The sequence below is a fragment of the Protopterus annectens genome, chromosome 1.part1 (assembly GCF_019279795.1).
Source record: "Protopterus annectens isolate FY-2018-M chromosome 1.part1, PAN1.0, whole genome shotgun sequence".
Taxonomy (NCBI): domain Eukaryota; kingdom Metazoa; phylum Chordata; order Ceratodontiformes; family Protopteridae; genus Protopterus; species Protopterus annectens.
Genome location: NC_056726.1, coordinates 268,925,741 through 268,938,204, shown reverse-complemented (window position 1 = coordinate 268,938,204; position 12,464 = coordinate 268,925,741). Strand labels below are relative to the sequence as shown.

Below are 12,464 nucleotides of genomic sequence, written 5' to 3'. Positions count from 1 at the left end.
TGTTTATTATGCATTTGTGTGTTACTGCATGCTATATAGAGGCAAATTGTTAATACGTAATTACAAGGGCCATATTTTCATTGTGTTTGGACACGTACTTTGTTGGCAAAGCTGAAGGATTTCAAAAACTAGGTCCACTGGTGATTGAGAATAATATTGCTGAGAACTGGAGAGTGTTTGAGCAAGACTACATTTTCATACAGGCTGCATTTTCTGATAAAGACCATACAAAGGCATTTATTCTACTTAATTTAGCTGGTTCAGAAGCCATAGAAAGGGAATTTCTGTATGTACCTGCTATTTATGCAGGAGAAGGGGAACCGTCATATTGTTGTACAGGCTGAGTCAAGAGATGACCCGGAGTGCTTAAAACGTAAATTTAGAGAAATGTGTAACCCCCAGACACATGTTATAATGGAGAGGCACTTATTTTACATAAGAGATCAAAAGCCTGGTGAAACTTTTGCAGCATATATAACTGACCTGACAAAGCTAAAATGTGCAGATTTGGTGATTTAAGAGATGAGTTAATAAAGGACAGACTTGTGTGTGGTATAAAAGATGATGCTGTGAGAAAGATTTTGCTGTGTGACAGTGATTTAACTTTGAATAAGGCCACTGAGATTTGTCAGCTATATGATCTCACAAAAAAGCTTACAAATGTGCATAGCTTTAGAAGTTACTGCAGCAAAGCTTATGCTAATAGAATGCAGCATGTTATTAAAAGAAATAGGCCCTGACACATGGCAGTAACTGTAGTCTCTGCAACACCCACTGGTAAATCCGAGAGCTTTCTAGCAAGTTCCAGAGTTCACATAGCCTCAGTGAAGCATAAGAGTGAGTCAGCAAACTCTAAGCATAGGCCCCAACCTAATTTCATTACCAAATGTTGAAATTGTATAACAGTCATGAATCTAAAAGGGAAAATTGCTTAGCTTTTGGTCAGCAATGCCACAGCTGTAATAAATGGAATAATTTCAAAATAGTTTGTAAATCAAAGGGTGCATATGCTTTTACTAAAAGGGATCATTTTAAGAAATGAGTTGATCAATTAGACAGTTGTAATGTGGACCTCCTACTCTTTATGCTGATGGTGTGTCAGTGCTTAATGAGGCAGTCAATGCAGTTGATTTATGTACCAAGAATGTAGTATTTTGTACTGTAGAGCTCAAAGTTGATACTGGCCCAAAGCGCAATGTTATGTCTACTGAAGCATTGCTAGAGTAAGTACTAGTGAAAGGCTTGATTTGGCAAAGTGTGCGAAGCTTGTTGCTTTTGGTGGTTAGTGGTGAAGAAATTCAAACAGAAGACTCTGTAGTGCTTTCATGTTACTCTGCAGGTAGAAGTTACAACTTATATTATGTGGTCAAGAGGCATGTCCAGTCATTATTAGACCTCAGAGACTCTCTGAAAATGGGACTGCTTTCATTTAATAAGGAAGTTCACCACGTTAGCTTAAAAGACCACTAGTCTAATTTTGCCCAGTCTATTTTTTTCTGCCTATGCTGATCTTTTTGAAGACAAACTAGGCAAGCTTCCATTTGTGTACTCCATGAAGTTAGACCCAGAGATCAGTCCAGTTTGTCAGGCCAACCAGAAAAGTTTGAATAGCTATGCAGACTAGAGTTAAAGATGAACTAGACAAATTGGTGTGACAAGGTGTGATTTGTCCAGATGAAACTCCAACTAAGTGGGTATCCTTCCATGGTGGTAGCTCATAAGAAAAGTTCAGATGACATCAGAATATGTACTGATCCAAGAGATTTGAACAAGGCACTGAAAAGACCACATCATCCAATGCACACAGTCGAAGTTGTAGCTTTGATGCCAAATGCCACTGTTTTTTCTGTCTCAGATGCAAAGAGTTCACACTTTGGCAAATTCAGCTTGACAAAAAAAATCCTCTTAACTCACTAAATCCAGTACTCCGTTTGGAAAATCAGATTTCTGAGAATGCCATTTGGGACAAATTTTGCAAGTGATGTCTTTCAATGTGCAATGGAGCACATTTTTTCTGGGTATCCTTGTACTATTATAGTAGACATACTGGTAGAAGGTAATGGTGAAGCTGAGCATGACAGAAACCTCAGAAAAGTTCTGTAAAGGCTCATCAAGTGAATCTTAAGCTCAAGCCACAGAAATACAAAGTCAGACTACGAGAAGTCACTTACATTGGTCATTTATTCACCAGTTCAGGCCTACAATCAGACCCTTCTAAGCAAATAGCCATTCTCAAGATGCCAGCTCCAGACAATTCTCAAGCCCTGCAATGTTTAATTGGCATGGCTAACTATCTTGCAAGTTCATTCCAGACTTGAGTCAAATATCCAAACCACTAAGAGAGCTAACACAAAGATGCATCTTGCTCTTGGTTAGAAAAGTACCAGACAGTATATGATGTCCTGAAACAGAGAATTGCCAGTCCACCTACTCTCAGATACTATGATGTACACAATCCAGTTACTCTTATGTGATGCTTTGAAATTTGTTCTTGGTGCAGTCATTCTACAAGAGGGTCAACCTGTTGCTTATGCATCCAGAACTCTCACCCAAACTGAAATGCAGTATGCTCAGATAAAGAGCTTTTGGCAATTGTGTTTGCATGTTCCAAGATGCATGATTTTATGTATGGTAGACCTATCCAGACAGAAACAGATCATCAACCTTTAGTCACTATCTTGAGAAAGTCTATGCATACAGCTCCAGCGAGATTGCCACATATGATGTTGAGATTGCAAAAGTATCATTTCAATCTTGTCTACAAGAAAGACAAACATATTTATCTTGCTGGCACTTTATCCAGATCACCCGACAATGAGCAGTTTGATTTTGAAGTCATGGAGGTGAGAACTTTTTCTTCCACACGTCTTGATGAGGTGAGACATCACACAGCTGCAGATCCAGTTCTACAGAAGCTCAACTACCTTCTCAAGGAAGGGTGGCCATCAAAGCAATCTAGTTTACCTCCAGCGGTGCATCCCTATTTTCCATACAGAGATGAGATTTTGTCAGACAATGGTATTATCATGAAAGGTCCTAAAGTTATTGTTCCAAAGTCTTTCCAACAAGAGTACATTACTATCTTACATTGTGGTCACCCAGGAATCAAATCTACCAAATGAAGGGTGAGGGACCCAGTGTTTTGGCCTTCTGTGTCACAAGATATTAAGAGTACTTTCATCTTGTTCAGTATGTAATAGTACGAAGCCACATCAACAGAAAGAATCACTTCAGCTAAACCAGATTCCGGAACTACCTTGGTTGACAGTAGCTACAGACATTTTCAAGTGGAATGATCAACATTAATTGGTGTTAGTAGACTCTTACTCCAATTGGTTCGAGATTGACCTACTTCCCAATCTAGCATCTAGTGCAGACATTACTAAGATGAAGCTGCATTTTGCAACTCATGGTAGTCCACACACAGTTATTTCTGACAATAGCAAGCAGTTTACAAGCCAACAGTTCAAAAGATTTGCAGAAGAGTGGGACTTTACTGATGTCACAAGTAGAACAGAGTACCCACAGTCAAATGGTTTGACAGAACTGTACGTTTAAGTTCAAAGTGCTAAACAGTCACTAGAGAAATCAAAATTTTCCTGAATCTCATTGTGATAAACATATTGGTTCACCTGCTCAGAGACTTCTGTTGAGACAAACCAGAACCACATTGCCAATCAGTAGTCAGTTGTTGGTTCCATGCAGGAAGAACAGGTTAGTGAAAGTCAATCTGTTGAAGAAGCGTTTAATCCAGAAGTCCTACTACGATAATACCAGCATACCGCTAAAGCCATTACTACCCCTGCAAGACTAAACAGAAACTCCAATAAAGGTATAACACTTGACTGGATCCTAACCAACAACACCCACATCTACCATAATCCTAGAACCCTCCCTGATGCCATGAGTGAGCACTCACCCATAAGTATACAGAGAGATACTCCCCAGCTAAATAAACCATATATACACAAATGCTGCCATAAACACTGATTTCAACGCCACCATCTTCAATGATAGACTTTCCTCTGTAAATTGATCTAACCTGCACTCGCTTCCTCTCAATGATGCCATACTCAATCACATCTTTGTTGACATACTCGACTCACGATCACCCCTTCGCAAAATAAGAATCAAATCAAACTAAGCCCCTTGGCTCAGTAAAGATGCTCATACACTAATGCACAAGAGAGACTCCACCTGGAAAACCTCGTAAAAAAAAAACTAAATTCCCCTCTAACCACCAGTTATTTAAAGAAATAAGAAATCGTACCAACAAAACAAATATATCATGATAAAAAAAAAAAAAGTTTACCTCAAGGCACAATCCACCCATCAATCTAACCCTAAAAACTTCTGGAGAAATTTTAACTTGGTCCTTCACCCTACACTCCCACCCCTTACCCTGACCTTTCAGATTAAGACACTGCCTCCCTACTTAACCATTTTTTTATTGAAAACATCAGCAAACTAATTAATGCCAACCATAACCTCCCCCTAAAAACACCTCCTAAAACCACAAATAATGACACGTTTCTCTCTCTACCCTATCACAACCTCCTACATAAAGTCTCTCCTTCTAAAACTTAAACCTTGCTCTCCCTCTGCTGACAATCTACTCCCCCACTTTCTGAAACTAGCAGCAAACACTATTGCCTATCCAATTTCAATACTTATCAATACATCCATTAGAGAAGCTACCGTGCCTGACATCTGGAATTCCTTCTACTTGATTCCCCTTCAAAAAGGTGGCAACTCCACTGATCCCTCCAATTATAGGCCCATTGTTATACTGTCCCCTCTATCCAAAATTCTTGAAAAATGTGTACACAACCAGATACTGAAATTCTGCATTGACAATAACCTCCTTTCATCTATTCAACATGGATTTCGACCAAACCACAGTACCTCTATTGCCCTTCTGTCTTTTACTCACACTATAGCAGAAGCTAGAGTTAACAACAAATTGGTCTCGTGTCTGTTCTTAGACCTTTCAAAAGCATTTGACACAGTATCACACTCCAAAATACTTAAACTGTCTGACTTAAACCTTTCCCTTCTCTACTCTCTGCTGGTTCTCAAGCTCTCTCTCAGACAGACTACAATCTGTCAAGTGGCAGTCTTTTGTCTTCTACGTTTCTACCCATACACACTGGCGTACCTCAGGGCTCTATCCTGGGACCTCTTCTTTCTAACATCTTTACCACTGATCTCCATTTTTCCACTAGCCACTCAACCCTCATACCGTATGCAGACGACTCCACTCATCGCATCTTCAAACTCAATCTCACAAGTTCAGATACAGTACTTACAAAATGGCCTATTTCTCCCTAAGGCTAGTGATCATCTTAAGCTCTCCTTCTCCATTACTTCCTTAAACAAAACCATCAATGTTGAAACTCAAACAAAATTACTAGGGATAACAATTGATGACCCACTAAAATCTGACTCATATCCAGCAATCAATTAAGAAAACCAATCAAAAACATAATAAAAAATTTCCATCTTCCAATTACAAACTACCCCGGCATAAGCCTACCTATTTCCTAGCCTGCTCTATGGAGCCCCAGTTCTTACTAACCTGCAATCCAGCATGCTCCCCAAACTGGAACAAACCTACAATAAAATTTACAGCTAACTTACCTAATTCCACCCACCATTGTTTTGCTCTTAATAAATTACACTGGACTGAACTCCCCCATCAATTCAGATTATCTCAATTCCATATAACCCACTTCCTTCTTAACCATAGCACTTGTCCCTCTCTTGGCAGTCTGTTCACCTACTATACCCCTTCCCACCCCTTACATAGTACTGACAAATTCCTTCTGCAAACCTATAGCCTCCAAAGTGAACATCGGTAATCTTCTATATAAATGCTCCATAACAAAATTCTATTACTCACACTAACCTCTTCAAAAAGGGACTAAAGAACTTTCTCCTGAGCATTGGCTATGCCCCTGCCGTCACCCAGCCTAATCTGGCTTCTATTACCTATTATTTCTCTTACCTCCTTTTTGGACAGCTTGTCTCCTGGCTCTGCTTTGTTTAGCTAATGAACTATATATACAGTATGGAATTAAATATGTGTTTCATCATTATATTCACTTGGTCTATTATTAAGTTTCCATTCTTATTTTACAAATGCACAATATCATACATATATATATATATATATATATATATATATTTGTGTGTGTAGTAAAATTGTCTGTTACTTTATGGTATCTAATACCACAAAAATAGTAATTGTCTTTCTTAGAGCTTTTCTCCTCGAATCTCCACTGAAAATGAGCCTGTGCTCAGTTGCAGTAACCCAGTTAAATATGAAATAAAACAAAAATAAAATTATGAGGGGGAGAAATGGTAAGGATGCAAATGTCCAAATTTATGATTGGCTTGGAGTAGTGAAGAACATCTGTCCAGAGCCAAGATCGTACAATGTGGAATCACAAGGAACAGTTTTTACGTGGAATTGGAAGCATTTGATACAGTGTGGTGGTGCCCAAGCCTATACCACACTAGCTTGTGAAAAAGACCATCTCAGAGTGAGTTGTCCAGTGTTCTAGTTTCAGTGGAAGATCCAGAGAGTATCCCCATTCCTATGATAAATCCTGAAGTTCCTGAGATGAGCTGTCCATTGAAGAGTGTTATGTTACAAGATTTGGTCATATCTTCAGACCATGTTCCAGATATACGGCAACTTGGACATGAACTTTGTGTTTATTTCTTAATGTCTATATTGATGCATGTTTAACTGCAATGCTATTTTGACAAGGGCAATCTTTAAGAGGGAGGATGTAGATCAATGTGTGTATGTCCCTTTAAGAAACCACCTATGCATGTACAAGTGTATTCAGTATTGAGCACGTGCAAGTCAGAGTGCCAGGGGGTTGATGGGAAATGTACACAATCACTCAAATGACACCAAAAATGAAACAGACAAACTACTGAAGAGAATGCCAGAACATTTAGAGAAAGAAAACATGAAATGCAGCACCACCAAGCATAATTTTAAAGTACATATTTTGATTTTTAAAACAAGGATATAACAACTCTTTTCTTGGAAGATTAACCCCCCGGATGGTTAGGCTCACTAAAATGTGTGTTTTGGAATAGGTGGTCAGGCTCCCATGCATCCCAATTGCTGGGATAAGCCATTCACCCCTTCTAAATGTATACTACTATTCTCGTCTTGGTCGTTGAAACAAGTAACATAGGTCTCCATCTCCGATGAAAGCAGTTTCAGGGGCACATACCTCTCAACCTCTTAGCAAAAGAAATCTGGACAAAGCCTACAATAATGGAGTCAAAGGCACAATATTAGGGTCAGGTTTTAAATACTGATCTTGTAAAGTTTAACCTTTGAAAGCTGCTAGAATAAAAGGATTGTTATTAGTGTGGATTTTCTGAAGGAAATAATCCAAAATATACAAATGTATGCCATTATTTAATGAGTTCAGTCCTCAATGATTTGCCAGAAAACCACACATTTTAAAAGGTGAAAATCCGGACATTCTACAAAAAAATGGACAGTTAAGAGGTATGGTCAGGGGCCAGGGTTAAGTATTTAACATATTTTGCTTAATACTCAAAGTCTGTCTGTTGCCCAGGTGATCTAAGGAGAAAAAGCAGTCTAAAACAGCGTCTCACTGTAATACTGTATTTGTTGTAGACTTCTTTCGGTCTCCATTAGAGTAGTTTGAAATAATCATGTTTAGTGCAAATTTAGAGAGTAACAAATCGTTCTTCCCAAAGTATTATACTGGGTGTCTGAGCCAGAGATTGGGGTAGGACTTGGGAAAATTGCTTCTTCCTTTGGTGTTTAAGCAGCCGAAGATCATCATAAAATAGGATAGATATTATACAAATACTTATGGGATTTGATGTTTAGGATTATTACTGTATTATAAAATGTGTTACAATTAAAATGAAACTAATTTTTGCTCAGACACTTCCTTTATTGATGATATGCTCTGATATTTCCTTTATTGGTGACTAGCATGTCAATTGGATATAGAATGATCATGGTTGTATTTGTGTGTGTGTAAGTTCATAGGTTTGTACTAGGCTACCTGCCCTTGTGGGCCATTTTAAGCCTATCCAAATTTCTCACCCCAAAGGTAAAAATCAAACTCTGTACCTAGTACATACGAGATAAGCCCAGTATTACTCATACTGTCAGAATTTCATCCAAGGGTCTATTTTTTTCAGTAAATATATATATATATATATATATATATATATATATATATATATATATATATATATACATAGATATATATACATAGATATATATATATATATATATATATATATATATATAGATATAGATATATATAGATAGATATATTTATTTCTTCTGTTGCTTACTTGCTTACACTTTGCATTTATCTTTATTTATTTGTTATGTTTGGGGATCATTCTATAACTGAAATATGGCACTGAGAAGTACAGCCTATATCGTCTAGTAGAACACACCCCATTGCTAAACAGTAAGCACTCTCAGCATGTTTATTATCTTATTATGCCACTGGGGCAGACAGAAAACCATACATTGCTGTGTAGATGGTCCAGTGTTTGCTGAACTAGCACTAACAATTAAATTAGTGTTACAAGGAGCTGTCAATATCATGTAAACTACAGGTACAAATGGAATGGCAATGGGCATTAAACTTTTTTGTGCAGTATACACAAACACACACATTATATATATATATATATATATATATATATATATATATATATATATATATATATATATATAATGTTGAAGGGTAAAGAATGTGTATTTTAGCTGCTTCTCCCCTGGGTCATGATTTTTCTGTCTGTGCCACAGCTGCAGTTATTCATCTTTTTCTGTGTTGCAGTTCATACTTATCAGGCTCTTAATATTATAACATGTTATGCTGTTGCTGGCATTTGGACTGTACCTGCAAAGAGATCTGGATTGTTCTAAATTCTGCTTGATTTGTAATATCTGTCTGATTTCTTTACATTGCTGAAGCTCTGTTGAGTTATGCATCACATGACAATTACATGATTAACTCTGAAATTGCATTAAACTTGCAATAACACTTCCTGTTTGGCTATGCTTTTGACAGTTTTTGTCGCTCAAGTGTTTGTGAAAAGTTGCTGTCAAGGCGTTACAACCCCTGTTCAAAAAAAAAAAATTTTTTGCTCTGTACGTTGGGGTGGGTGCATCAAATGAGTGTCTCACACCCTGGGCTCTAAATGGCCTACCTACCCCTCTGTTCCACTCTACCACTTTTATGCATTCCCTTGTTGTGTTAAGCTTCACCTATCTGAAGGTTTTAAAAGTAGCACAATTTCACTGCAGGAAGATAGACATTACTACCATCCAAATTCTGGCTCTGCTGGTAGACATCTCCCTGTGTAAAGTTCTTCTAATTGATCTGTGGAGTGTTTCAGATCTAGTCACCATTTTAAAACAGAACACAGTTACAAATGCAAGACATATCACTTATATTAACTAATTTCAGAATAAAAGTTTACTACAACATTATCACAACACTAAAGTATTCATACTGAGAGCATGTTTACAGTCTCCATTTATCATGTTAGTCAAGCACAGTGAATACAGGATAGAGGTACCAATGTAACAGTCATTTGTAATAGCGGAATCTACAATGATGTTTTCACAAAATGTTGCATATTGAAGAGTTGTAATAATATTTCTTTGTAGTGTCCATAGATAGTTCCTGTATGATCTCCAAGGCAAATAACTACCCCACTCGATCTCTTCATATTTCTTGTGCCAACTATATGTTCATAGGTTTGGTACTAGGCTATCAGCCCTAGGGCCTAAACAAGCCTAGCCATAGCAATTTCCTGGCTATTTCTTCCCACATTATTTATAGGTTCATAGCTTGGTACTAGGCTATCGGCCCTAGAGCCTAATGATTTCCATGTGTTAATTTTTGCTTTCAATTTGAAACAATGCTGCCTTCAAGAGTAAAAAAGTCACAGGCAGCATGCCGCCAAGAAAACAAATATTTTCACAGGATTTTTCTCTGTCTGCTTTCCTCCTTGTGTTATCACAAGCTTAGCACAGCATCAGTAAAATATATGCATGTACGAATTTCTTTATGGTAGAAGTGTTTGTGTATATCCCTCTAAACCAGAAACCCACATAATCGTATAACATACATTCTATTTTTTAATTACTTCTTGGGTAAGAACACAAACATAATACAGCATCCATGCTTACGTAATCATGCCTGAATGAAACAAATACCTTTATTATTGAATCTTCATGCTGGATAGAGACACTAAAACATTTTTTCTTATTACCATCAGAAAAAACAGCAACATACCAAAATTAATTACTTTAGTAAAGACTTCCAACCCTGGCATCCACTCTGTCCACCAACATCATGTGCACTACCAAAATCAAGTATCCCACTATATGTCTCAGAGACAGAAAACAAACATGCATCATTCACTCTCACTATCGTTCACTTGTTCCTGCAATCTTGACTGCGTGGCGCTGTAATTTGAAACAACACCTAGAACTTCCTTACACAGCTTGTGATTCAGTCGCTAAATCCTCTGTCTCCAGAAAAGTAAGTTTTTATTTATTTATTTGGCAGTACAATCAGTTCAAAGGCTAGTCACAAAGAGTTAATGCAGCCCTAAATTTCATAGATGGGTGCATGCTATAAGACTAAACACACTTGTCACATAGCAAAACAATTGCTTGTACCTGTAATAAGTGTAACTAAGGATACTTGCCTTTTTTGACTTAAGACATACAGAAATACCTTACAGTAAAGAAAACAGGCATTTGTTGTAATTAAAAGCCAACTAATAAATCCAAAAGTAAAATGAGTACATTGAAAATACAATGTGAATATCTATATTTGTGAACAGTTTTTTTAAGCGATAATGCACTTTTTTGGTTGCAAATAGGATACCAACTAATTAAAATGAATGTACTGTTTTGAAAAGTATTATACAAATATAGTTAAAATCAATAAACATTTATTATATTTTGTATAAGATATGCTCTCTCTTACCTCGATAAAATGCCTTTTAGGGTTGTATTGCAACACAAAGCTCAAATTATTCTTATGAAGCTCTTAACCTCTTATGAAAATATGTCAAGTAGTGCATTAGCAGGTAATTACATAAACATATAAAGAAAAAACCCTCAATTATTTGTCCTTCATTTTTTTTTTTGGAAATAGCAGATTTACAGCTGCACATTACATAACAGGACAGGGGATACATGCTCTATCTATTCTCTCACATATTCTCTCTTTCTCTCTCCCCTTCTATCTGATGTAGACAACCACGCAAACACATTTGCTGGTAGACATAGACCCAGACAGACAGACACACACACACACACAAAACCAAATTTGAGCAGTGGAAAGACTTTGCTTAAAAATCTATATTCATAAAACACCTATGCAGATTTAGAAAAAAATGCTATTTTCTTAATAGCAGGGACATATATTAAATAAAACAAGAAAAATGACTAGGCCAGTGAAATATGAGCTTGGCAGTATTACAAATGAATACTAATTGGAGGTGAAGAATAGATATATGGGATTGGGCATGTGAACAGAGCACTTGGGAAAAGTAATGAAATAAGTTTGAAATATTATCCAGGAAGTTGCAAAAATAATTTCAGATATAAAGAAGGTTCTGAAGGCAAAATGACTTGTCTGTAAAGGCTTTAGAAGTGGCTGAGGAAAGAAGGATTTTTAAAGGCAATGGAGATTGCATACAATATGTAACACCTAATGCAGAGTTTCATAGATAATAGCAAGAGTAGATAAGGAGGAATGTGTAAACAAGCAATGCAAAGTAATGGAAGAATGTGAACAACAAGAAATCTGTTCAAAAGATGAGTTATATTATGGGAAACCTCCAGGTAAAAATGGACATGACAAAAAGAAATGGGAGGGACCTGACAGAAATAGAAAATAAGAAAAGTTCACAAAATTCAGTCAGGGTAGTTAACCATCACTGAAGTCAGATACTCCGCAGACAACATATTAAGTTGATAAGGAGAACACTAACACCACTGACACATAACAAAACATCATAGAGAGTGAAGGTAAATGAACATTAGAAAGCACTGCTAATAAATCTGAAACACCAGATGAAGTCTAAAAATCCTAAAAACAATGATGTAGTAACACTACTGCATTTAATTTGCCAGCAATTGTGGAAAACAGGACAGCAGCCACTTGATTGGATTGGAAAATAGTTTGTATTCTAGTCTGACAAATAGGGCAATGCTACAGATTCTACAAGTGCAACTATTTGCTAATTAGAACAAAGTACTGTATTCTCCAAACCAGTTAAACTATTTCCCCAAAGCTGAGGTGACTTTCATCCAAGCTGAGTGCAAGAGGGACATGACAGAATTTCATTGTCAAGGAACCTATGTGTTGACAAGAGAAAATTATTCAAATTCAGATGACCACGAATTT

At 36.9% G+C, this 12,464-nt stretch overlaps 1 protein-coding gene across 3 annotated transcripts in view; it reads right to left on the bottom strand.

The window, feature by feature from the left end:
* Positions 1-12,464, bottom strand: part of LOC122804506 (synaptotagmin-like protein 2) — a 3,492,381-nt gene that overhangs the window by 2,169,098 nt on the left and 1,310,819 nt on the right. The gene's annotated exons all lie outside the window — the stretch shown is intronic.